At 43.8% G+C, this 26,390-nt stretch overlaps 1 protein-coding gene and 1 non-coding gene across 2 annotated transcripts in view; both read right to left on the minus strand.

The window, feature by feature from the left end:
* Positions 1-26,390, minus strand: part of LOC126162325 (neuronal acetylcholine receptor subunit alpha-7-like) — a 558,269-nt gene that overhangs the window by 265,611 nt on the left and 266,268 nt on the right. The gene's annotated exons all lie outside the window — the stretch shown is intronic.
* On the minus strand, positions 26,064-26,138 carry Trnas-uga (transfer RNA serine (anticodon UGA)). The gene has a single exon. It is a non-coding gene; the product is annotated as a tRNA-Ser (tRNA).

The raw sequence follows: 26,390 nt of genomic DNA on the forward strand, positions 1-26,390 counted from the left end.
CTGATTTATCGTGTAACCGAGGTTTAATGAGTTCCTTCTAGCACTCATATGGATGACCTCACAACGTTTCGTTATTTAGGGTCAACTGCCACTTTTCGCACCATTCAGATATCTTTTCTAAATCGTTTTGCACTTTGTTTTGATCTTCTGATGATTTTATTAGACGATAAACGACAGCGCCATCTGCAAACAACCGAAGACGGCTGCTCAGATTGTCTCCAAAATCGTTTATATAGATAAGGAACAGCAAAGGGCCTATAACACTACCGTGGGGAACGCCAGAAATCACTTCTGTTTTACTCGATAACTTTCCGTCAATTACTACGAACTGTTACCTCTCTGACAGGAAATCACAAACCCAGTCACATAACTGAGACGATATTCCATAAGCACGCAATTTCACTACAAGCCGATTGTGTGGTACAGTGTCAAAAGCCTTCCGGAAATCCAGAAATACGGAAGCGATCTGAAATGCCTTGTCAATAGGACTCAGCACATTATGTGAATAAATAGCTAGTTGTGTTTCACAGGAACGATGTTTTCTAAACCCATGTTGAGTGTGTCTCAATAGACCGTTATGTTCGACGTAATTCATAATGTTCGAACTCAATATATGTTCTAAAATCCTGCTGCATATCGACGGTAACGATATGGGCCTGTAATTTAGTGGATTACTCCTACTACCTTTCTTGAATGTTGGTGTGACCTGTGCAACTTTCCAGTCTTTGTGTACGGATCTTTCGTCGAGCGAACGGTTGTGTATGATTGTTAAATATGGAGCTAATCCATCAGCATCCTCCGAAAGGAACCTAATTGGTATACAGTCTGGACCAGAAGACTTGATTTTATTAAATGATTTAAGTTGCTTCACTACTACGAGGATATTTACTTCTACGTTACTCATGTTGGCAGCTGTTCTCGATTCGAATTCTGAAATATTTACTTCGTCTTATTTTGTGAAGGCATTGCGGAATGCTGTATTTAGTAACTCTGCTTTGGCGGCACTGTCTTCGATAGTATCTCCATTGCTATCGCGCAGGGAGGGCATTGATTGTTTCTTGCCGCTAACATACTTCACATACGACCAGAATCTGTTTCGATTTTCTGCTAGGTTTCGAGACAAATTTTCGTTGTGGAAACTGTTATGGGCATCTCGCACTGAATTCCGCGCTAAATTTCAAGCTTCTGTAAAAGATCACCAATCTTGGGGATTTTGCGTCTGCTTAAATTTGGCATGTTTGTTTCGTTGTTTCTGCAACAGTGTTCTAACCCGTTTGGTGTACCAAGGAGGATCAGCTCCATCGTTTGTTAATTTATTTGGTATAAATCTCTCAATTGCTGCCGATACTATTTCTATGAATTTATGCCACATCGGATCTACACTTACATTATTAATTTGGAATGAGTGGAGATTGTCTCTTAGGAAGGCGTCAAGTGAATTTTTATCTGCTTTTTTGAATAGGTATATTTTTCGCTTATTTTTCAAGGATTTGGGGATAACAATTTTCAGTCTCGCTACGACAACCCTGTGTTCACTAATCCCTATATCGGTTTTGATGTTCGTTATTTACTCAGGATTATTTGTTGCTCAGAGGTCAAGTGTGTTTCCACCACCGTTTACTATTCGCGTAGGCTCATGAACTAACTACTCGAAATAATTTTCAGAGAATGCGTTTAGCACAATTTCGGATGATGTTTTATGGGTATCTCCGGAATTAAACACGTATTTTCGCCAACATATCGAGGGTAAATTAATGTCACCACCAATTATAATCGTATGAGTCGGGTACGCGTTTGAAATTAAACTCAACTTTTCTTTGAACCTTTCAGCAACCTTTCATCTGAATTGGCAGGTCGGTAAAAGGATCCAATTATTATTTTATTGCGGTTGCTAACAATGATCTCTGCCCATACTAACTCACAGGAAGTATCTACTTCAATTTCGTGACAAGATAAACTACTTCTGCAGCAACAAACACGCCACCACCAACCGTGTTTAGCCTATCCTCTCGGAACACCGTTAAGTTCTTCGCAAAAATTTCGGCTGAGCTCATATCTGGCTTTAGCCAGCTTTCAGTGACTATAACGATTTCAGTATCAGTGCTTTCTATTATCGCTTGGAGCTCTGGTACTTTCCCAGCACAGCTACGACAGTTTACAACTGTTATAACGATGGCTCCTGTATCTACGTTCTTCCTGTGTTCAGCCTGCACCCTTTGTGACTGAAGCCCTTCTTGTGTTTTCCCGAGACCCTCTAACCTAAAAAAACCACCCAGTCCACGCCACACAGCCCCTGCTACCCGCGTAGCCGCCTCCTGCGTATAGTGGACACCTCGCCTATTCAGCGGAACCCGAAACCCACTCTGATATGACCCATGTTCATACAAACGCCTCATAATGGATACCGAAGTTTTGTGATTAGGTGACACTGTCAGGGTAAGTGGCTCGGTAAATGCGCGTGCCCTCTCAACCACTTCCACGTTCCTGATCGTAGAGGGAAACAATATTGGCTTTCTCCTGGAACGAGTAACCCAAATGTTCAAATGTGTGTGAATTGCTAAGGGACCAAACTGCGTAGGTCATCGGTCCCTAGACTTACACACTTCATAAACTAACTTCGCTTAACTTATGCTAAGAACAACACATGCACCCATGCCCGAGGGAGGACTCGAGCCTCCGGCGGGAGGGACACCGCAGTCCGTGACATGACTCCTCAAATCGCGCGGCCACTCCGCGCGGAAACGAGTAACTGATCGCTGTGCTTCGAGTTAGCTGAAATCATTCTGCCTGCATCACATAAAACAAAGTTGTTCGTAAATGTCATATTTGTTGTTAATTGTACATTAATCAAATAATAAATTAATACCATGTAATGTATAGTGTAATCTACCGGTAGTAATTACTTTATTGGGAGTTCATGGCCCATTTCGAGACATGTATCGATGTGAATGTTTTTGTTCCATTTTCTGTTTGCGATCATGTCCTCAAGTTTAGGCTCACCATTTATATTTACCCTGTTGGTTGACTATTTATTGGACACTTCTCTGATAGAACAAAAGTTTTGTCTTTAAAGGTCGTAAAGTTTCCTCCTCGTCTGTCTCTCATCTTACTACTGTTTCGTTTCGGTGCGAGGTTTTGTTTCAGTGCTACGAAGTTTCTCACCACAGTTTCTAAATACATTTGAAATTAAAGTTTTCATACTGAATCAGGAAAAAAGTGAAAGAAATGTACTACTCAGAAAACATTAATTTTTAATTTACTTCACTTTGTGACAAAACATTAAATATCCATGATGACGACCTGCTAACATCGAATTACTCACGAGAAAACGGATTTGCTCTAGTATCAGCACCAAAAGTAACAAAAATGCAAAGAACAAATGAAATAAAATTAAAATTAATTTATTAGCTTTATAATGTGATGCACGTTGTAAAACGAAGAAAAGCTAATGCCGTAAAATGTGAGCGGGACTTGACACAATCATGATTCCGTAGGGAACCGAAAACATTTTTCCATGAATGCAATGAACGTTTTTCTCTCAGTAGGATAAATGTATTAATAGTTCTGCCAGCTACTTTTGAAACAATAAACAGTTTACTTATGTTTTACCCATCTCCTTCGTTTTCATTTGACTGCGCCTTACGTATTAATGATCAAATGAATATCATTGAAGGCTCGCCAAGATTATCCGTGGACGGTGCTATTGTCTATAGGAAGGCTATAACATTAGTGTGCTATAGTAAAATGCAAGAAGACCTGTAGAAAATCGCCTACTGGTGCAAGGACTGACATACCTAGGTGTAACCATTCGGAGCAACCTAAAGTGGTAGGAAATGCAGATGTCAGGCTGAGAGTCACTGGGATCATCTGCGAAAGAAATGGCTTACAATAAACTGATCGCGTGCTCGTCAATAAAGAACAATTAACTGGTTGAACTACGAGGTGCATTCAAGTTCTAAGGCCTCCGATTTTTTTTCTCCATACTGGAAAGAGATAGAAACATGCGCATTGTTTTAAAATGAGACCGCGTTCATTGTCAATACGTCCCAGAGATGGCAGCACCGTACGGCAGATGGAATTTTACCGCCAGTGGCGAGAATGAGAACTGTTTTAAATACTTAAATTGGGACGTTTTCCTTACTTGAACAGCGTGCAATCATTCGTCTTCTGAATGTGCGTGGTGTGAAACCAAGTTGAAGGAGACATGTGGTGATGGAGTTATGGATGTGTCGAAAGTGCGTTCGTGGGTGCGACAGTTTAATGAAGGCAGAACATCGTGTGACAACAAACCGAAACAACCTCGGGCTCGCACAAGTCTGACGACATGATCGAGAAAGTGGAGAGAATTGTTTTGGGGGATTGCCGAATGACTGTTGAACAGACCGCCTCCAGAGTTGGCATTTCTGTGGGTTCTATGCACACAATCCTGTATGACGACCTGAAAATGCGAAAAGTGTCATCCAGGTGGGTGCCACGAATGCTGACGGACGACCACATGGCTGCCCGTGTGGCATGTTGCCAAGCAATGTTGACGCGCAACGGCAACGACGGTTGTGACAATGGATGAGATGTGGATGCCATTTTTCAATCCAGAAACAAAGCGCCAGTTAGCTCAATGGAAGCACACAGATTCACCGCCACCAAAAAAATTTCGGGTAACCGCCAGTGCTGAAAAAATGATAGTGTCCATGTTCTGGGACAGCGACGGCGTAATCCTTACCCATTGCGTTCCAAAGGGCACTACGGTAACAGGTGCATCCTACGAAAATGTTTTGAAGAACAAATTCCTCCTGCACTGCAACAAAAACGTCCGGGAAGGGCTGCGCGTGTGCTGTTTCACCAAGACAACGCACCCGCACATCGAGCTGACGTTACGCAACAGTTTCTTCGTGATAACAACTTTGAAGTGATTCCTCATGCTCCCTACTCACCTGACCTGGCTCCTAGTGACTTTTGGCTTTTTCCAACAATGAAAGACACTCTCTGTGGCCGCACATTCACCAGCCGTGCTGCTATTGCCTCAGCGATTTTCCAGTGGTCAAAACAGACTCCTAAAGAAGCCTTCGCCGCTGCCATGGAATCATGGCGTCAGCGTTGTGAAAAATGTGTACGTCTGCAGGGCGATTACGTCGAAAAGCAACGCCAGTTTCATCGATTTCGGGTGAGTAGTTAATTAGAAAAAAAATCGGAGGCCTTAGAACTTGAATGCACCTCGTAATATAAGAGGTAGAGAAGATACACGGAAACGCCATTCTTTTCACAACGGCATCGTTCAATCAACACAACAGCTTTGTGGGCATGGTTAAGGAACTTAAGTGGTAGATCGTACAAAAAGAGGCGCTGCGCACCATGGAGAGGTTTATTGTCGAGATTCTGAGAATGTTTGTTCCAAGAATAGTACGGGAATGTTTATGTTCCTCCTACACAAGCCACGTGAAATTACCACTACAAGGAAATGAGAGAACATGTAGCCACGCCGAGGTTCACCGACAATCAATCTTCCCATGTAGCACTTACAAATGGATCGGGGATGGAAGGGAAAAATCACCACCGTAAATATCCGCCACCACATACCGTAACGTGGTCTACTGAGTGTGTGCGTAGGTGTAAATGAAAACTGAATATTGACCTCCCTCTATCCAAAATTATTGCACTGCAGCAGTGAGGTAGAAAGCCGAGAAAGCGCTGCGTGCGGCTGACGGATGATGTTGGGCCGTCCGGTGGCAGTAGCTCTGGATACCACAAGAGGAGGGGGGGGGGGAAGGCGGGCGACAGAGACAAGCAGTATCGTAGTCAAAATCTAAACCGGAAGACGTTCGAGAAGAGCGGGAGTGATGGTCGTCCCTTGATAACAAGTTGCTGTGTCTCCGTCAGACGCGGTACACAGCGTTATCTAGAGAGGACGCCACGCGTCAGGCAGTAACAGCGTTGTGCCTCACACGTAGTATGGGCAATCGCCTCCAGATGGCTCTCATGCAAAGCACTACTTTGTACTTCCGCTCCAAGAGATTCAGATAGACCATGCATCCTTCAGTACTTACTCTTCCACCACAGAGAGCGCTGTCATCCGAAATTACCAGCGAGTTCCAATTAAAGTGCAGTTATTCACAGAGATCCAGGGTGAGCTGCTTATAGCCCGCATCTCGTGGTCGCGCGGTAGCGTTCTCGCTTCCCACGCCCGGGTTCCCGGGTTCGATTCCCGGCGGGGTCAGGGATTTTCTCTACCTCGTGATGACTGGGTGTTGTGTGCTGTTCTTAGGTTAGTTAGGTTTAAGTAGTTCTAAGTTCTAGGGGACTGATGACCATAGATGTTAAGTCCCATAGTGCTCAGAACCATTTGAGCTGCTTATAGCAGCGAAACTTGGTAGACAATCTAATGCCTTAATGTGAAACTGTTTGCGTTGGAAAAAAAATAGTTACAATTTTGGATAGCAGGTGCAAACCTGACTCTGAAAATAAAGAAAGATGTATAGAAACGTTTCCATATATAATGGATTAGGAACGGGACGTGGGCAGAAAATGCCCAACAAGTGAGAAAGGTGTAATGTTGATTTAATTATTATCCGCCTCCACAATTTGTTCAACATGAGCACTAGAACACGTTTCAGTGATGTGATGTCGATGAGATTTTGCTTTGTGTCCGCTCTGAGGTTACTCCACTCCTAAGCCAACCCCACAAACATTAATCTAATGGAGTAAGATCGCGCGACGTCGGTGACTTCACGGCGGCCGATCGAACACCAATGCCATCACCTCTTAAATCATGTTCCTTTCCTCCTGACTCAGCCTGCGTGTAGGTAAATGGAAGTGGCCTGCTGGCACGCTAATTACAGATTCTTCGAAGTGCAGTATCTCTAAAACAAAGTCACTAGTGGCAACACAGGAGTACAATAACTCGTCTATTAATAGATTATAGGACAGAAAATAGATACTGAACTTTTGCTTTATGAGAAGGCGTTGCGCTTATGAACCTAACGTAACCTAAAACATTAGTTCATTTCTAACTAGCCAATCGAAGTTCAGAGAGTTGAAGTTCACTTTTTCAGTTGCAGACACTTTATTACTGGGAATGTTTGACACTTGGCAACGACCAGATTGGCCGGCACTGTAGGTAACTTGTAGGCAACGCTGAGATGTGTGGCGTTGACTGTTCGTTTTTGCTGGGCGATCCTGATCGATAACTGCGGTAACTGGGACAGGAACTGGTGAGAATTGGCCGATAGCTGGCCAAGTGTTCGGAGTGCCATCGCTTAAATGATGTGCTCGGTCTATGACTCTCATCTCGTGCACTATAAGGCGAACAGTCGACGACCATTTCCTAATCTCTGAGCTCCGGATTGTAGGGTATTTAGCAGGGTGTTTGACAGATTGCGTGAGCGTTGTATGCTTCCCACCGTACACGTCGTATCTGAATGTCCCGTCCAACAAGATCTTCGTGAAGCTGAGAACATTCTTGAAATGGCAGAACGCAGCCCATCTACCAGTTCTAGAAGAATTGCTGCACAGTTTGGTATTCAAATGGTTCAAATGGCTCTGAGCACTATGGGACTTAACATCTATGGTCATCAGTCCCCTATCACTTAGAACTACTTAAACCTAACTAACCTAAGGACAGCACACAACACCCAGCCATCACGAGGCAGATAAAATCTCTGACCCCGCCGGGAATCGAACCCGGGAACCCGGGCGTGGGAAGCGAGAACGCTACCGCACGAACAGTTTGGTATTCCACAAACATGAGTGATGCCCATAGCACATGAGCGGGGTCTGCATGCGTATCACCGGCAGTGTGTACATCATCTGCAAGTAGGTGATGATGTCATAGGAGAGGTATTCTGTCAACGGACTATTGCCAATGATCATTCTATTGCACGTATTCTGTTCACTGATGAATTAACACCTACCGACAACGGGATCAGTAACACGCGTCACTCTCAACTGTGGGCAAACGAAACACACTATTTTGGAAACAAATTTTCAACGACGTTTCTCAGTCAACATGTGTTGCGGTATTATTTATGACCAATTCATCACTGCAGTTGTTTTAGATAACCGTCTAATAGAGTACGGTACCTTGATTTCCTTCGAAATGTGTTATCAGAATACTTGAAGGATATCCTTTGGCAACAGGACGTCGTATGTATTTTCATCACGACGGAGTTCCTGCACATTCCCTTACGGCCAGAGACACGAAAAACGTCATATGAGCAGATGTCCTGTTTCTGACAGTTTCCGCGGAAACTAATGAATATAGTGGGGAACGGGACAAACGCGGATGATAATAAATAAAACATCGTGATCTAATGTTTAGTTTAATTCGTGTATTTCCCCTCAAAAGATGTTCAAAAAGCCAGCTGCATTGTTGCTGATCTGAGCTCCTTCGTACGGTCCTTTACTTGCGCACTCGCGGAATGGTAGTTGGAGCTAGACGCATGGGACATTCCTTTTCGGAAATCGTTACGGAATTCAATATTCCTCGATCCACAGCGTCAAGAATGTGCTGAGAATACCACATTTCAGGCATTACCTCCCACCGCGGCCGACAGCCTTCACTTAACAGCCGTGAGTAGCGGCGTCTGCGTAGAATTGTCAGTGCTAACAGACAAGCAACGCTGCGTCAGAGAAGCACAGAAATGCATGTGGCACGTACGACTATCGTATCCGTTAGCAGACTGCAGCGAAACTGAGCGTTAATGGGCTATGGCAGCAGACGTCCGACATTAGTACCTTTGCTAACAGCAAGACATCGCCTGGGTTCGTGACCATATCGGTTGGACCATAGACGACTGGAAAACCTTGGCCTGGTCAGATGAGTCCCGATTTCAGTTGGTAAGAGCTGATGGTAGGGTTTGAGCGTCGCGGAGACTCCACGACGCCATGGGCAGAAGTTGTCAACAACGCACTGTGCAAGTGATTGTGGCTCCACAACGGTGTAAGGCAGGGACCTAGTTCTTCGCCCCTACTGTTCGATCTGTACATCGAAAAAGCATTGATGGAAATAAAAGAAAGGTTCAGGAGTGGAATTAAAGTTCAAGGTGGAAGGATATCAATAATAGGATTCGCTGATGACACTGCTATCCTCAGTGAAAGTGAGGAAGAATAACAGGATCTGCTGACTAGAATGAGCAGTCTAATGAGTACTGAATATGGACTGAGAGAAAATCGAAGAAAGACGAAAGTATTGAGAAGTAGCAGAAAGGGGAACAGTGAGAAACTTAACATCACGGCTGATGGTCACGTAGTAGGTGACGTCCAGGAATTCTCCTACCTAGGCACCAGAATAACCAATGACGGACGTAACAAAGAGGGCATCAGAAGTAGACTAGCACTGGCGAAAAGAGCATTTATGGCCAAGAGAATCGGAGAGGAAAGGAATATGTGGAAAACACTGACAGGAAGAAGGGACAGGACGTTAGAATATCTGTTAAGATATCAGGGAATGACTTCTATCATACTACAGGGAGCTGTACAGGGCAATAGCTGTAGAGGGAGACAGAGATTGACATACATGCAGCAAATAATTGAGGACATAGATTGCAAGTGCTACTCTGAGATGAAGAGGTTGGCACAGGAGAGGAATTTGTGGCGGGCCGCATCAAACCAGTCAGGCGACTGATGACTCAGCATCAACCGGCAGTGTAACTCACGACTGCAATGAGGCGTTGATTTTGTAGGATTACGCTGGAAAGCGCTTTGAATTCGTGCGACATTTTCGTCGGGAACGCGAGGGCGACCAGGATTCTTTCCCTTGGATACATATCCTGTGTCTACAAACAGTCGATGCCATCTGCGAATGTTCCATCCTTTTCGTACCAGTTTCGGACTTCAACCTGAAACCTCTTTGCAAAGTTTAATTTCGTGATTAAAATGCAAACTCGAGAACACAAAATGATTTCTGCAGCGGAATAGCCATTTTGGAACATGTGACGGTAGTCAAGCAACCATCTAACGGCAATGAATGGAAGCCAGTTGGAATTTTTGTAGGTGACAATGCGCCATTTCACAATTGTCCACAAATGATTCGAAGAACATTCTGGACAGTTCGAGCGAATGATTTGACCATCAAGATCACCTGACGTGAATCCTATCGAATATTTGTGGGACACAATTGAGGGATCAATTCGTGCAAAAAAATCCTGTTCCGGTAAGACTATCGGAATTATGGACGGCCACAGAAGCAGCATGGCTCAATATTTCTGCAAGGGACTTCCAACGGCTTGTGGAGTCCATGCCACGTCGAGTGCCTGCACTAAACCGGGCAAAAGGAGATCCGTCTTGATGTTCATCTGAAGTTTTTTGTTGAGAATCACCAATATTATAAATCCTCAAAGCATACGTTTTTCGTCCTGACTCACCCTGTGTATCTGTGGCAGGGAGGAGTAGGAACGAAAGACGAAGAAGACGAAGATGAAGAAGAGAAGTTCCGTAGATTATGTCTGACAGCGTGTACGCCAAAAATAGGCACAGCTTGTAATCAATGTATAACGCCTCGGATCTCTCACAGTTCACATGAAAATCTCGTGCTGTTACTGAAGTCAGCAAAAATTAGCGAATACCCCGTGCTGTGCGGCGAGATACCTAAGCCTGGTGACGGGCTGCAGGCGGTGGGTTCGCAGTAAATCGCATCTGACGGCGGACGTACCGGAGGCCGCGCTGCGCTCCTAATTGGCAGAGGCGGCGCGATCTCGGCAGGCCGGGCCCCCGCCGGCTGGCTGCAGTCTGCTGCTGCGGACGTGGCCGTCTTCTAGCGCAGAAGAAGTAGATCTACATCTGAGTCCACGTATGTAGTGTGTGCACTCCACTGTACAGCGCATCAGCCGGCTACTTCGTAACAAAATTAGTCGTTGTCGGTGTTACTTTATGCTATCTCCACCGTCCCTACGCTTTTCTGCTACGGATAGAACAAACAGACCGTTTAAAACCGGCATTGTTCTGATTAACCGGTATTTTTCGGTATTTTTTTACCCTCGGTATTACACGTATCTTTACTTTTTACAAATAATCGTGTATAAAACCGAAATATCAATTAGCCATACCAGCAGCGCAAAACTTTTTCGTTTTTAAGTAAACCTTTTTTAAAGAACGAGTGATTTTTATTCGTAAAATTTCCATCACTTTGATATATTGCTTTAGTATAGGAAATGCGAACAGTTCTATTTAATTGACAATGCCGACGGAAACTAGTAACAAGCCCATAACATAAGAATCGATACAGCATTGCTGAGACAATAATGACATGTGGCGTAGACTATTAAACGGTATGCATGTACATGTAGTGTGCAAGTCTTTCCCCCTTTGGCCTATCTGATAGTTTCCCGCTGTCGTCGTCAGACACCAGTTGTATTACAGAATGCAACCATCCCTACTCAGGAAGTAATTTTGCTTTGAAAGATTAACAGCGGGAGGAGTCATAACCAACTTGACACGCAATATAAGGAGGAAACAGAACTTAACAGATCATTCATATTTTCAGAATGAAATTTAGACTCTTCAGCGTAGTGTGTGCTGATACGAAACTTCCTGGCAAATAAAACTGTGTGTCGGACCGAGACTCGAACTCGGTACCTTTGCAGAGTTTCAGTTCATTTATACGTCACAATAAAAAAAAGGAAGCAGTTGATCTTTCGACTGTGGCTACATTACATGACGGACAAATTACCAAGAAAAACAGAGTTCTTCAGTCTCAATTTTTACTTTTCTTAAGGGTATTTTTGTTCTGACGTAGCAACTACAAAAATGCGAGATTTTTTCACCAAAAACGTCACGCATTTTTGTGGTTGCAATGACAGAACAAAAATACCCTCAAGAATTGTAAAGCATCTATGGACACTATGGCCACACAATCGAAGAATTTCAGTTTTTACTCTGTAGCACTTACTGTACGTAATGCCCAAATTGTGGTTTGGTCCCCGATTACAACATGATTTTTGAGCAGAGTTTAAAAAAATTATGATCAGTAGGTGAACACTGGTGACTTTTGTAATGGTCAACGACTTATCACTTTTTGAGAAAAGCAGCGAATGGTGGACGGACAAAATTTTCTTTTATTTGTGTATTTGATTTAATATTTTGATTATATATATTTTGAAACTGGGGAATCAAAATTGTTCAATCTTTGTTTGATTTCCAAATTTGTTAAAAGTAGTAACAGGAATGAAAAGCAGAAATTAGGTTATTCCAGAAACCGGTTATTTTGAGCGGTTTTAATAGTCCGATTAAACTGATGTAAAAACCGATACAAGCGAAAACCAGTGGTTCTAGCAATAATTGCCATCCCAACTTTCTGCTAGAGATTTCCATTTATGATTGGTTCAAATGGTTCAAATGGCTCTGAGCACTATGGGACTTAACTTCTGAGGTCATCAGTCCCCTAGAACGTAAAACTACTTAAACCTAACTAACCTAAGGACATCACAAACATCCATGCCCGAGGCTGGATTCGAACCAGCGACCGTAGCGATAGCGTTGTTCCAGACTGTAGCGCCTAGAACCGCTCGGCCATTCCGGCAGGCCATTTACGATTCTTACGCACTTTGGTTAAACTTTCATGCAGGCAACACCAATCCGATCTCTTAGAATGGAGTCATGCATACTTGATAACGACTCCAGACGCTGGATCTGTGCTCTAGAAAAGGGTGCATTAGTGTTTTCCTTACTGTTTCATTAACGGATCTACTACAATCTCTCCGAAACCTCCATACAATTTTTAAGTCTTTCGTTTAGCTTGTCTGCTACTCATTTCACAGTTTTGTTCGATTTCATATTGTTTGTTACTATTATAACTGGAAATTTAAACAACGTATCAGCTTCAAAGACTTTGACACAAATTTAGGAACCGGATACTATATCGTTCTTTTGCTTACAGCCCTTACCTTAAGCATGCTAACATTTCACACAGTGTCTCATGGCAGACTGTTAACAAAGGTCCGAGCAAAAGTGATGGGTTCTCATATATGTGAGTCGCTCGAAGACTTTATAAGTAATATGACTCACTACGTTGTTATAGATGGCAGTGTTAGGAGTGCCACAGGGAAGTGCGATAGGACTGTTCTCATTCTCTGTACAAATAAATGATCTGGCAGATGGGGTGAGCAGCAGTAAACTGCTGTTTGCTGATGACGCTGAAGTACACTATGTGAACAAAAGTATCCGGACACCTAGTTGAAAATGACTTACAAGTTCGTCGTGCCCTCCATCAGTAATCCTGGAATTCAATAAGGTGTTAGCCCACCCTTAGCCTCGATGACAGCTTCCACTCTCGCAGGTTTACGTTCAATCAGATGCTGGAAGGTTTCTTGGGGAACGGCAGCCCATTCTTCACGGGTGCTGTACTGAGAGGTATCGATATCGGTCGGTGAGGTCTGACATGAAGTCGTCGTTCCAAAACATTCCAAAAGTGTTCTATAGGATTCAGGTGAGGATTCCGTCCAGGCCAGCCAATTACAGAGATGTTATTGTTGTGTCACTACTCCGCCACAGGCCGTGCATTATGAACAGGTGCTCGATCCTGTTGAAAGATGGAGTCGCCACCCCCGAATTGTTCTTCAACAAGTGGTTCAAATGGCTCTACTTAAACCTAACTAACCTAAGGACATCACACACATCCATGCCCGAGGCAGGATTCGAACCTGCGACCGTAGCAGTCGCGCGGTTCCGGACTGAAGCGCCTAGAACCGCTCGGCCACCGCAGCCGGCGCTCTTCAACAGTGGGAAGCAAGAAGGTGCTTAAAACATCTTATATAGGCCTGTGCTTTGATAGTGCCCAGCAAACCAACAAGGGATGCACGCTCCCTCTATGAAAACCACGACCACATCATAACACCACCGCCTTCGAATTAGTACTGTTGACACTACACACGCTGGCAGATGACGTTCACTGGGCATTCGCCATACCCACACCCTGCCATCGGATCGCCACATTGTGTCCCGTGATTTGTCACTCCATACAACGTTTTTTCACTGTTCAATCGTCCAACGTTTACTCTCCTTACACCAAGCGAGACGTCGTTTGGCATTTAGTGGCCAGATGTGTGGCTTACGAGCAGCCACTAGGCCATGAAATCGAAGTTTTCTCAGCTCCCGCCTAACTGTTTTAGTACTTGCAGTGGATCGTGATGCAGTTTGGAATTCTTGTGTGATGGTCTTGATACATGTCTGCTTATTACACATTACGACCCTCTTCAACTGTCGGTGATCTCTGTCAGTCAACAGACGCGGTCAGCCTGTACGCTTTTGTGCCTATGGATGTATAGGAATGTGGAAATCTCGCGTGCAGACGTATGACACAAGTGACACCCAATCACCTGACGACGTTCGAAGTCCGTGAGTTCCGCGAAGTGCCCATTCAGCTCTCTCACAATGCCTAATGACTACTGAGGTTGCTGATATGGAGTACCTGGCAGTAGGTGGCAGCACAACGCTCCTAATATGAGAAACGTACTTTTTGGGGGTGTCCGGATACTTTTGATCACATAGTGTATAAGGCGGTGGAAAAAACAACCCCGCAATGTTTGAATACAGCGTTAATGTTGTCCTGCTTGAGATAGCCATGTCGACTCAATATCTAGGGTTGACGTTGCAATGTGACATGAAGTGGAACGATCACCTAGGGTCGGTTGTAGGGCAAATGGAGAACTTAGGTTCAGTGGGAGTATTCTAGGCGAGTGTAGTTCATCCATAACGGATAACACATACAGAACACTGCTGAAACCTATTCTTGAGTACTGCTCGAGTGTATGGGCTGCCCACCATTTGGGATTAAAGGAATGAATCCAAGTAATTCAGAGTCGTTCTGCTAGGTCTGTTACCCACAGATGTGATCAACACGCGAGTGTTCAGCAGTTCCTTCGTGAACTCGAATAGAATGCCTGGAGCGAAGACGACGCCCTCTACGTGAAACACTATTGAGAAAGTTTAGAAAACAAGTCCTTGCGACAGACTCCACAACAGTTTTACTGCCACCAACATACATCTCGCCTAACGACCACGAAGACAACATAGGGGAGATCAGGCCTCAGACGGAAGCACGGAGACAGTCGTTTTTTCCTCTCTCCATTTGCGGGTGGAATAAGAAAGGGAATGACTAGTAGTCGTACGAGGTACCCTTCGCCATGCGCCATATGGTGGCACCTGGAGCGTGCAGATGTAGCTGCATGCAGATGTAGATTTAAGAGAGCTGTCACTCAGTGAAATATTGGAAATGTCGAGCGATTCATAGTTTCTTTACAGTCACACAGCAACTATGCGAACCTGTAATCAGCGACATCTTAAACTTACAATCCGAAACTGCTATTCACCCTATGTGATGTACGGTTAACGTATAATGAGAACATGAGTGGTCCTAACAGAGATCCTTGTGGCTGATGCGATATTAATTTACAGTTTGTAGAACATCGCCAATAAACTAGAATGTACTGGGTTCCTCCGGTTCATAAAAACAATAACTTGACAGTCGCGGATAGTGCGGTGCAATGTAGGCATCTATAGACAATCTAAGGAGACGGAATTTTCCTGTTCGTTTGCATTTTGTGGCATTTTATCGTTATTTAAGAAACACATTTTCCGCCTGTCATGTTCTTGTGTTGGCGCTTAGAATGTACCACAGGGTCGTGAAAAGGTCAAATGTTAGTTTTATCTTTTTCATTTTCACTCAGAACACAGGAATCTCGTATCAGGGCAGACGGATTCGCTATTGGAAAAATTTGGGCTGGAGTGTCTCTTTCTGTAGTAGTTATACAATCAACAAGAACCTCACATAAATGTTGTTCGAAACCGGGGCTATTTGTGTCAGTGTCTACAGTCGATGGTTTACTCCGCATTAACTGACGTGTACCTGACTACCAGTTCTGTTTGGGAATTCTTGCTGTAATATTTGCGTTCATTACTTCACGCTTCATATAAATTAAAACTTCTAATATGCGTTCCAGTCTTGCAGGACTGTTTAGTAAATCTGAGCTGGCCATCAACGGGAGGAGAGGCGGTGGCGTCCAATTGCTGGTGTTAACCACAGTGTGCACCAGTGGCGTGTGCTGTCTCCAAAGCTCTCAGCTATGTGTCAGCGTCTGCTGGAATGTAACGCTGCTGATGGACGCACTGAGCTCCGGTATTGCCTTGACGCTATTCGAAGGCAGGTATGTGTGTACTGGGGCAGGGTTTCATTCTCATTATCATCACTAACAACATAAACAAAACTCCACATTTTAGATATCCCCTTCACAGTCATCTGCACTTCGAAGAAAAGATGACAAAGAAAGAAATTCTTATAAATGAATGGAATCTCGTGGTTTCATCAACTAATAATCTATAAGAGTGTCTCCCTTCCCCAGGAACGTAAACTGTCGAAAAATGAAGAGGACAAAAAGTTTTCTTCATATAGACTCATATATTTGCCGCAACTACCATTTGAACGAGATCATCCCAAAACCCCATCCATTTGAAACGACACTTTGTTTTTAGTGTTATGAAGTCTAATGGATGCCCGGGAAAACTGTTTCCTTAAGTTTTCTGAAGCTTGTAAAATATTTGTTTTATTACTCATATCATGTTTGGTAATTTAACTTCGAGGCAGCTTCATAATACGTCCATAAACTATTTAATCTGCCAGCAAAATAACAATAAAGGCAATTTAACTTTTGTAGCTACATCTGACCGTACATGATAAACTAATTTTTTAGCAGTCCATTAAGTTAAGGAGTGTAATAAATATGCTAACGACGTTTGTGTGAACACTGTGTTACTGGAAGATACAAACAATGTGTGCTTAGTACGCTACCCGCGTGACTAATGTATAATGGAGTGTCGTCGCTTAACTTAGAGACTCGGTGCAATTAATTGGTGCTATTAAGAATGAAAAGAAACTTTGCAGCAGAAAATAAGTTGGAAAGAAATCGTGACTTGGCTAACAAAGAGGAATTAAACGGAACTGGGCCAGCAAGACCTGCACTTCATATATTACATTCATTAGCAGAACATTGGGTACAATAGAACATTATGTCTTAATGAATTCTTAGAGGGAAAATTATATTAACTCTGCTTCTCCAGTCATTAAAATTAAATAATTTTAAAAAGAACAAAAGTGTAAAAACTCATTCTTCCGGAGGAAGAAAACATTGCGATCACAGTCACGAACCTCTAACAGCGAGAAATGCACAGCCTACATATTTTTATTTCCAACGATCGAATGAAGCACTTCACTTTGGGCGAAACCCTTCTGTTTGACAGAAATATTTTCAGGCGTTGTCTAAAAATCAGCCAGTGGAGTTTTTGAATTATTATGACTCGTTTTAGAAATTGATTCTCAAACCGAGCTTCATATGCGATGGAGGAATGCAGGCAAGGAGAGTTAGTTTCATCTTAATTTTAATAAGGAACATTCTCAGTTGCACCGTTTACCTAGGTTTCAGTCGGAATAACCCAACCTTCTTCAGAATAACAGTATCTTTCGTTTGTCCGCAGCGGACATCGTCAAGAATGTTAGGTTATACCAGTAGAAACCTAGGTAAATTCTAGGTAAACGGTGCAACTGCGGCTGTTCATTATTAAAATTAATATTTATACAATTGCTGACAGGGCAGCGAAATGTTGAAGATACTTAAGATATAGTTTCGTCTAATTGAGGCCTTTGTTTCCCCAAAAACCAATTTCTCCGTCTCAGATTGCTCTCTTCTTATCCAATGGTATAGTTTTGCACCGCTTCTTCTAAGCGCTTCAGTTTGGAACCGCGTGACTGCTACGGTCGCAGGTTCGAATCCTGCCTCGGGCATGGATGTGTGTGATGTCCTTAGGTTAGTTAGGTTTAAGTAGTTCTAAGTTCTAGGGGACTGATGACCTCAGCAGTTAAGTCCCATAGTGCTCAGAGCCATTTGAACCATTTGCACCGCTTCGCCAAGGGCACAAGAAGCGAGGATGTTATGTATATCAGGTTATCTCCACTTGCTGCGGCTATTTGAATCATGCCATCAATATTTACAATAAAATTGTAATAGTCATCTCGCCAAGCCCTGACCAAATGTTTCAGATTAAAACTGTGTGCCCGACCGAGACTCGAGTCTCGGTCGGGCACACAGTTTTAATCTGCCAGGAAGTTTCATATCAGCGCACACTCCGCTGCAGAGTGAAATTCTCATTCTGGAAACATCCCCCAGGCTGTGGCTAAGCCATGTCTCCGCTATATCCTTTCTTTCAGGAGTGCTAGTTCTGCAAGGTTCGCAGGAGAGCTTCTGTAAAGTTTGGAAGGTAGGAGAGGAGATACTGGCACAAGTAAAGCTGTGAGTACCGGGCGTGAGTCGTGCTTCGGTAGCTCAGTTGGCAGAGCACTTGCCCGCGGAAGGCAAAGGTCCCGAGTTCGAGTCTCGGTCGGGCACACAGTTTTAATCTGCCAGGAAGTTTCATATCAGCGCACACTCCGCTGCAGAGTGAAATTCTCATTCTATTATATTTTTGTTTCCATTTCTGTTTTTGGCAGAACATCTATCGTCAATGCGCTTTTGTTATTCAGCATTCTTTCATTTAATTGCAGCTTACAAATGTGTACTCTAATCTAAAATACATTTCCTTGAGTTAATAAAATACTTTTCTATGACTAACGAAATGATGCTTCAATCTGAATATACTGATGTATTTTTAAATTTTCTCTTCCCTAGGTATACCACATCCTTATGTCTTGGCACTTATGAGCTACAAAGATTTAGAAAAAAACTTCATACCTACTCAATTGTTTTAAGGCCAATGAACATCAGTTTATCTTTATAGCCGGCCGGAGTGGCCGTGCGGTTCCAGGCGCTACAGTCTGGAACCGAGCGACCGCTACGGTCGCAGGTTCGAATCCTGTCTCGGGCATGGATGCGTGCGATGTCCTTAGGTTAGTTAGGTTTAATTAGTTCTAAGTTCCAGGCGACTGATGACCTCAGAAGTTATGTCGAATAGTGCTCAGAGCCATTTTTTTTATCTTTATACGTCTGAGCTGGTTCTCATTAACATTAAAATGAATTAGCTGCGGAGCACAACATGATCAAGATTATTGCCGTTCCGAAGTGCATCTGCGATTCCGAGAATTCCGTATTGATGCATTATCCTTACATGTCACGTAACTTAGAAAAGAACTGTTTGTACAAACAGTAGTTCTCACGTTGCTGTGTGGACTGTCTGTTTAGTTTCTAGTTGTCTGACGAGGGCCTAGGTAGATGAAAGCCACTTCACAACAAAACCTGACATAAATATTATTGTAGGATATTAATGCTGTATATTTTAGTTGTTTATTGTATTAGATTTTTTATTATAATCTTACTATAATCTACAAACAATGAATAAATAAATATTCTGTAATTGTTGAATTGTTGGATTCTCCAGTTTTCTTTTTCTACGACTAAGGCCTCTCTCAGTTTTCTACTACATTGCGCTCTTTACTTCTGCCGAGTTATGCACCCGTGAAGCAAACACAAAATTTTCTCTTTAAGCTCTCTGATAACACTTTCGCTTTCTGGTGTACAAATCATTTAGCTAAATTTCTGTTCTCTCTCACCGCCTCCGTAGCTCAGCGGTAGCGTTACTGCCCATTATCCTAGGAGGGTCCGGGATCGATTCCCGGCAGAGGAACGCAAGTCGCCGAACTGGCGTCAACTAAAAAGATTTACAATACGACGGCCGGAGCCAGAAGGGGATATCCCTGCCAGTAAATGCTATACGATCATACCATTTTTCACAGCAGAAATTACTAACTCTTAATTGTTTCTTCTCTCGCCTTTACTGTCGTAATTCCGCTTGGAAGGAATTCTTCATATACTGCTGTGATTGATTGTTTCATTGTAGTATAGAACCTGTTGTTGAAATTTTTACTTACTACCTGAATATTGCTCACTGCATTTTTGCATGAAATATTCGTATGACAGTGAAAGCGTGAGGTGAAGCACTTTGAATGCCTTTGATGGTGTGACTGGGAAAGGAGTAACTGAGGACAGTTTGTGATAACATTTATCTTCAAGTTTGCGCACGTTATCTATGGCAGGCACCAGGAATTAAATGTTCCGATGAACTCTACTCTTTACATATAGTAAATCATTAGTGAACGTGAGTCTTTTAACAACATTAACATCTGCGAACATTAAAGGGGAATAAAAGCCTGCAGATCTACTTCCGCAGTTAAGGTGTAATTACAGACAGGCGTATCACAGTGTGCTATAGAAGTAGGGCGCCTACTGGAAACACACTCCAAAGGTGAAGTGCACTGGACAGTACGATTTTTGTGGACAAAACCGCCTCATTTGCGCATAGATTCACCGTAAAATTTTTACGGTAAATGGACCAGGTGTAATGCCGCCTACAGACGTAATGAAATAGTGCCAGTAATTTGATCAAGGACGGACAGGCGTGGGTGATGTTGATCGGGAACTCCAGATATTGCACCGTGGGATTCCCATCTTTACAAAGAACATCTTCGGGAGAAAGAGATTTTCAAACAATGAGGACGTTGACATAACAGTTCTCGAATGGTTCCATGACCAAGGGTCGTATTTCAGTCGTAGAGGAACTGAACGATTGGTAGCACGTTCCGACTGCGTCACTTTGACATGTAGAGTGGCATCCAGTAGTTTATTTTGCCTGCCGTAATAACGTGTAACTTACTTTCTGAAGTCTTGTCGAGTGATTCAGTATTTGTTAATTAACGCTCCCATTTGCTAATAAATATGGAATTTAAACAAAAATAGAAAAGTGCTATCAACGGGATTAGAATCAACGACCTCACGATTACTAAATTTTCTCGCTGCATATTTTAACCCTTTGTTTCGTAACAAATGTAGAAAATATAATTTTAATATTTTACACAAAAGTAACCATTATTATCATAGTAAGCAACGAACGCAAGAAGAAATTAGGAAAACGTAAACAATCAGCTGTTTTAAGAAGATGATTTCATTTTTTTCGGACCATTAGGACGTTTACATTCGTCGATAATTTCATGTGATATATAAAGGCAAATTCACATTTTCCCTAGAAACAGTCCCACATATGGAATCTTCCATAAACTCATAATGCCTAAAACAAACTATAATCCTAAATCACAAGCAAAAGTTGGCCTGACATTTAATAAATTTTGTATAAAAACTACAAACTGCTATAGTGATTTCATTCCGAAACCATTCACAAAAGCAGAGGTGCAAACTCAAATTTACTTTACAATAACTTTAGATATACTTACTACAATCACGTAGCACAATCCCCGTGCCTACTGTTCGTTTGAGCGCTGTAAGTCACTGCCACAGTGCACTATGTTCTTTAGAAGTACCTCAGTGTACTACTAGATGTCTACGTCATCGTTGGTTTTGTGCTAAAAGCACTAGTACCTCAAAAAAACTAATAAAATGGTGGTTTCAGCCAGAAACGACTGGTAACTTCCGTATATCAGTTAACTACGACCTACAAATTATTTCTCTGAATTCGTTACAGCTACGGCACGTATTTCACTTGAAAGTGTAGTTGACAGTGGTTTTAAATCTTCTAATGTTCAAACGATTCTATTTTCGATTTTTTAAATAACTGTGTCGTACTGCTTTATGGAATTGAAACCCTACAAGTATGGAGAAAATCGAAGAGCGCCTGTACGCAAAGTAGATGAACAGTTCTACCTGAGATTTTAATGTGTGCTTCTTCCTCATTACCCTAAACAATAGTGAATTAGAGAATGCGCGATGTTGAAGGAACAGGAACATGTGTCCTAGCGCTCTCGACACAACAGGTTCTTCGACATTACAGGAACCGGGCAACAGCATTCATTAGAATGTCTGTACACACGTAAAGCCATCTTCTCTGCCGGTATGCTAACACCATTTCGTGAACTTTATTTCTCTGCTGTTCTCGTTTATAATTAAACCTGACCGACGAGACTCCTCTATCGTACAATATGACTCATTAAGATATTTATATTTCGTGATATGTCCGTTGCTCTGGAAGCGTAAGCGTATTTTTCTCTTCGGCGCATTCATCTGTAATGTATGCTACCCACCATGCATGACCGTGAAAAATGCATCTATGGAGAATATCGGCAGGTCTGTGGGCAACACCTTGACAGAGAACGAGATTGAGGAACAGAAGCGGAAAGCGGGGACGGTGGAGCGTTGCCCGCCATTGGAGAAACGGCACCTGCGGACGGCCGCTGTGAAATATGTGATGCCTGGCACGCTGAGGGGGTTCGTTGGGAGGGGGTAGGGTGTGGACGTGTGGGAGCGCGCCGTGGCGCCGCAGCAGGGCAATCCATCGCGCTCCCCCGTGGCCCTGAGTAAAGCGGCGCGCCGCTGGGACCCGCCGGCCCCACAGTCCTCAGTACACTCTACACTTCGCGATCTGTGCTGCCGTTCCGAACGCCAATACTCATTACGCCGATTTGTTGGCGCTGCATGTAACACAAGTTCTGGGCCTCTGCTGAAATGGCACACAGCTCGACAGCCGCCGAATCTATTTATCAGGCGTCGCGCGCTGTGCTTGTCATTCGGCTACTGCAGTTTGTTGCGTGGCAGGGTCCGTAGTCTCTTCGGTAGGTAGCCAGTTCGAATCCTGGCGAAGGAAAATAGTTTTTAATCACAGTATTTGGGGGGGAGGGGGGTAATGAGAGCATGGTCGCTGGTTTAAACGAGTAGGATATATGTCGGCGACGACTTTTACCCTTCATTCTCATCATTTTCTTGCTACATTCTCTCTCATCTACATCAACAAGCCAAACCTATCCACAGCTAAACTCAGCAAGCCACCATATGGTGTGTGATGGAGGGTACGTCGTTTACCAGTTTCAGTCCCCTCCTTTGCTGCTCCAGTCGCGAATGGTGTCCTGGAAGAACGGGTATCGCTTATTTTCGACATGAGATAGAATCTAATTTTTATTCCATAATATTTCCACGAGATGTGTGTAAGAGCGTACACTCACAATTTTAACAGTGAACCACAATCAATTTGCACAATGCCTGTCTTTTAGTGTCTGACAGTGGAGTTGGATGGACACTTCCATGACGTTATAAGCTACACAGACGATGTAAACACAGGAATATGTAATTTGAAGGTTCATAAACCTTGAAGATTGAAGTACAGCAATCGAACATTGGTTGTTAAGGAGTGCTGCTTAATCTAAAAGTGTTTATCAGTAGTACCAATATGCAAGCTGTTTGTTCAAATGGTTCAAATGGCTCTCAGCACTATGGGACTTAACATCTGAGATCATCAGTCCCCTAGAACATAGAACTACTTAAACCTAACTAACCTAAGGACATCACACACATACATGCCCGAGGCAGGATTCGAACCTGCGACCGTAGCAGTCGCGCGGTTCCGGACTGAAGTGCCTAAAACCGCTCGGACACCGTGGCCGGCTGCAAGCTGTTTGTATTTAAATAAGTAATAGAGACGATTTAAATTTGGAAATATTTAGTTTGTGCTTACAAAGTCTGCGAAACCTAACATATTTCGAGAAATACAATTTTATTTTGCTCGAATTTTCGCAGAGATTTGTAATTATACTTTATTACATTAAGCATCCCGCAAGCGTGTGCATATGTGTGTGTCTGTACTCTATAAATAACAAACAATTTTATCAAATAATTTAATTTCGATGTAGCGGTTCTATCATCGTCATCTATGTCACTGTCTACGATTGTGTGTGTGTGCGTGTGTGTGTGTGTGTGTGTGTGTGTGTGTGTGTGTGTGTGTGTGGTATTTTTATGTTGGTGTTCATTATAGGAAATACTATCCCTACCCGCAAACACTTTCGAGAGCCTTCGTTCCGATTGGTATATGTCTTTGAGGACCACAGTTTCGATTGCGGTATTTCGTTTTGTAATTGCCCTCGACTAACATCAAACGTTTGTAATACTTGCCGATCAGTATCAGCAATTGTACACACATCAAAAAAAGTTTTGCATCACCTCGTTTTTGAGAGTTCCCGAACCTGTACAGAAAATTGGAGTAGGGATCAACATAAATATTTATTTCCGCACTTTTTATTGCTCGTGAAAACCACACATTGCATATTGTACAACCTTATAACGAGACCTTCAGAGGTGATGGTTCAGATTGGTGTACACACCGGTACCTCTAATGCCCAGTAGCACGTCTTCTTGCATTGTTGCATGCCTGTATTCGTCGTGGCATATTAGCCACAAGTTCATCAAGGCCTTGTTGGTGCAGATTGTCTCACTCCTCAATGGCGATTCGTCGTAAATCCCTCTGAGTGGTTGGACGGTCACGTCGTCCATTAACAGCCCTTTTTATTCTGTCCAAGGCATTTTCGATAGGGTTCATGTCTGGAGAACATGCTAACCACTCTAGTCGAGCGATGTCGTTATCCTGAAGGAAGTCATTCACAAGATGTGCACTATGGGGGCGCGAATTGTCGTCCATGAAGACGAATGCCTCGCCTATATGCTACCGATATGGTTGCACTATCGGTCGGAGGATGACATTCACGTATCGTACAGCCGTTACGGGCCTTCCACGACCACCGGAAGCGTTTGTCGACACCGCATAGCGCCATCCCAAAACAGCAGAGAACCTCCAACTTGCAGCACTCGCTGGACGATGTGTCTAAGGCGTTCAGCCTGACCAGGTTGCCTCCAAACCCGTCTCCGACGATTGTCTGGTTGAAGGCATATGCAACACTCATCGGTGAAGAGAACGTGAGGCCAATTCCGAGCGGTCCATTCGGCATGTTTTTGGGGCCATCTGTACCGCGCTGCCTGCTGTCAGTGTTGCAAACATGGATTTCGGGAGTGACACTGCGCATCATGCAGCCTACTGCGCGCAGTTTGAGTCGTAACACGACGTACTGTGACTACACGAAAAGCATTATTCAACATGAAACTTCCTGGCAGATTAAAACTGTGTGCCCGACCGAGACTCGAACTCGGGACCTTTGCCTTTCGCGGGCAAGTGCTCTACCAACTGAGCTACCGAAGCACGACTCACGCCCGGTCCTCACAGCTTTACTTCTGCCAGTATCTCGTCTCCTACCTTCCAAACTTTACAGAAGCTCTCCTGCGAACCTTGCAGAACTAGCACTCCTGAAAGAAAGGATATTGCGGAGACATGGCTTAGCCACAGCCTGGGGGATGTTTCCAGAATGAGATTTTCACTCTGCAGCGGAGTGTGCGCTGATATGAAACTTCCTGGCAGATTAAAACTGTGTGCCCGACCGAGACTCGAACTCGGGACCTTTGCCTTTCGCGGGCAAGTGCTCTACCAACTGAGCTACCGAAGCACGACTCACGCCCGGTCCTCACAGCTTTACTTCTGCCAGTATCTCGTCTCCTACCTTCCAAACTTTACAGAAGCTCTCCTGCGAACCTTGCAGAACTAGCACTCCTGAAAGAAAGGATATTGCGGAGACATGGCTTAGCCACAGCCTGGGGGATGTTTCCAGAATGAGATTTTCACTCTGCAGCGGAGTGTGCGCTGATATGAAACTTCCTGGCAGATTAAAACTGTGTGCCCGACCGAGACTCGAACTCGGGACCTTTGCCTTTCGCGGGCAAGTGCTCTACCAACTGAGCTACCGAAGCACGACTCACGCCCGGTCCTCACAGCTTTACTTCTGCCAGTATCTCGTCTCCTACCTTCCAAACTTTACAGAAGCTCTCCTGCGAACCTTGCAGAACTAGCACTCCTGAAAGAAAGGATATTGCGGAGACATGGCTTAGCCACAGCCTGGGGGATGTTTCCAGAATGAGATTTTCACTCTGCAGCGGAGTGTGCGCTGATATGAAACTTCCTGGCAGATTAAAACTGTGTGCCCGACCGAGACTCGAACTCGGGACCTTTGCCTTTCGCGGGCAAGTGCTCTACCAACTGAGCTACCGAAGCACGACTCACGCCCGGTCCTCACAGCTTTACTTCTGCCAGTATCTCGTCTCCTACCTTCCAAACTTTACAGAAGCTCTCCTGCGAACCTTGCAGAACTAGCACTCCTGAAAGAAAGGATATTGCGGAGACATGGCTTAGCCACAGCCTGGGGGATGTTTCCAGAATGAGATTTTCACTCTGCAGCGGAGTGTGCGCTGATATGAAACTTCCTGGCAGATTAAAACTGTGTGCCCGACCGAGACTCGAACTCGGGACCTTTGCCTTTCACGGGCAAGTGCTCTACCAACTGAGCTACCGAAGCACGACTCACGCCCGGTCCTCACAGCTTTACTTCTGCCAGTATCTCGTCTCCTACCTTCCAAACTTTACAGAAGCTCTCCTGCGAACCTTGCAGAACTAGCACTCCTGAAAGAAAGGATATTGCGGAGACATGGCTTAGCCACAGCCTGGGGGATGTTTCCAGAATGAGATTTTCACTCCTTTCTTTCAGGAGTGCTAGTTCTGCAAGGTTCGCAGGAGAGCTTCTGTAAAGTTTGGAAGGTAGGAGACGAGAT

Source organism: Schistocerca cancellata, chromosome 1 (assembly GCF_023864275.1).
Source record: "Schistocerca cancellata isolate TAMUIC-IGC-003103 chromosome 1, iqSchCanc2.1, whole genome shotgun sequence".
Taxonomy (NCBI): Eukaryota; Metazoa; Arthropoda; class Insecta; order Orthoptera; family Acrididae; genus Schistocerca; species Schistocerca cancellata.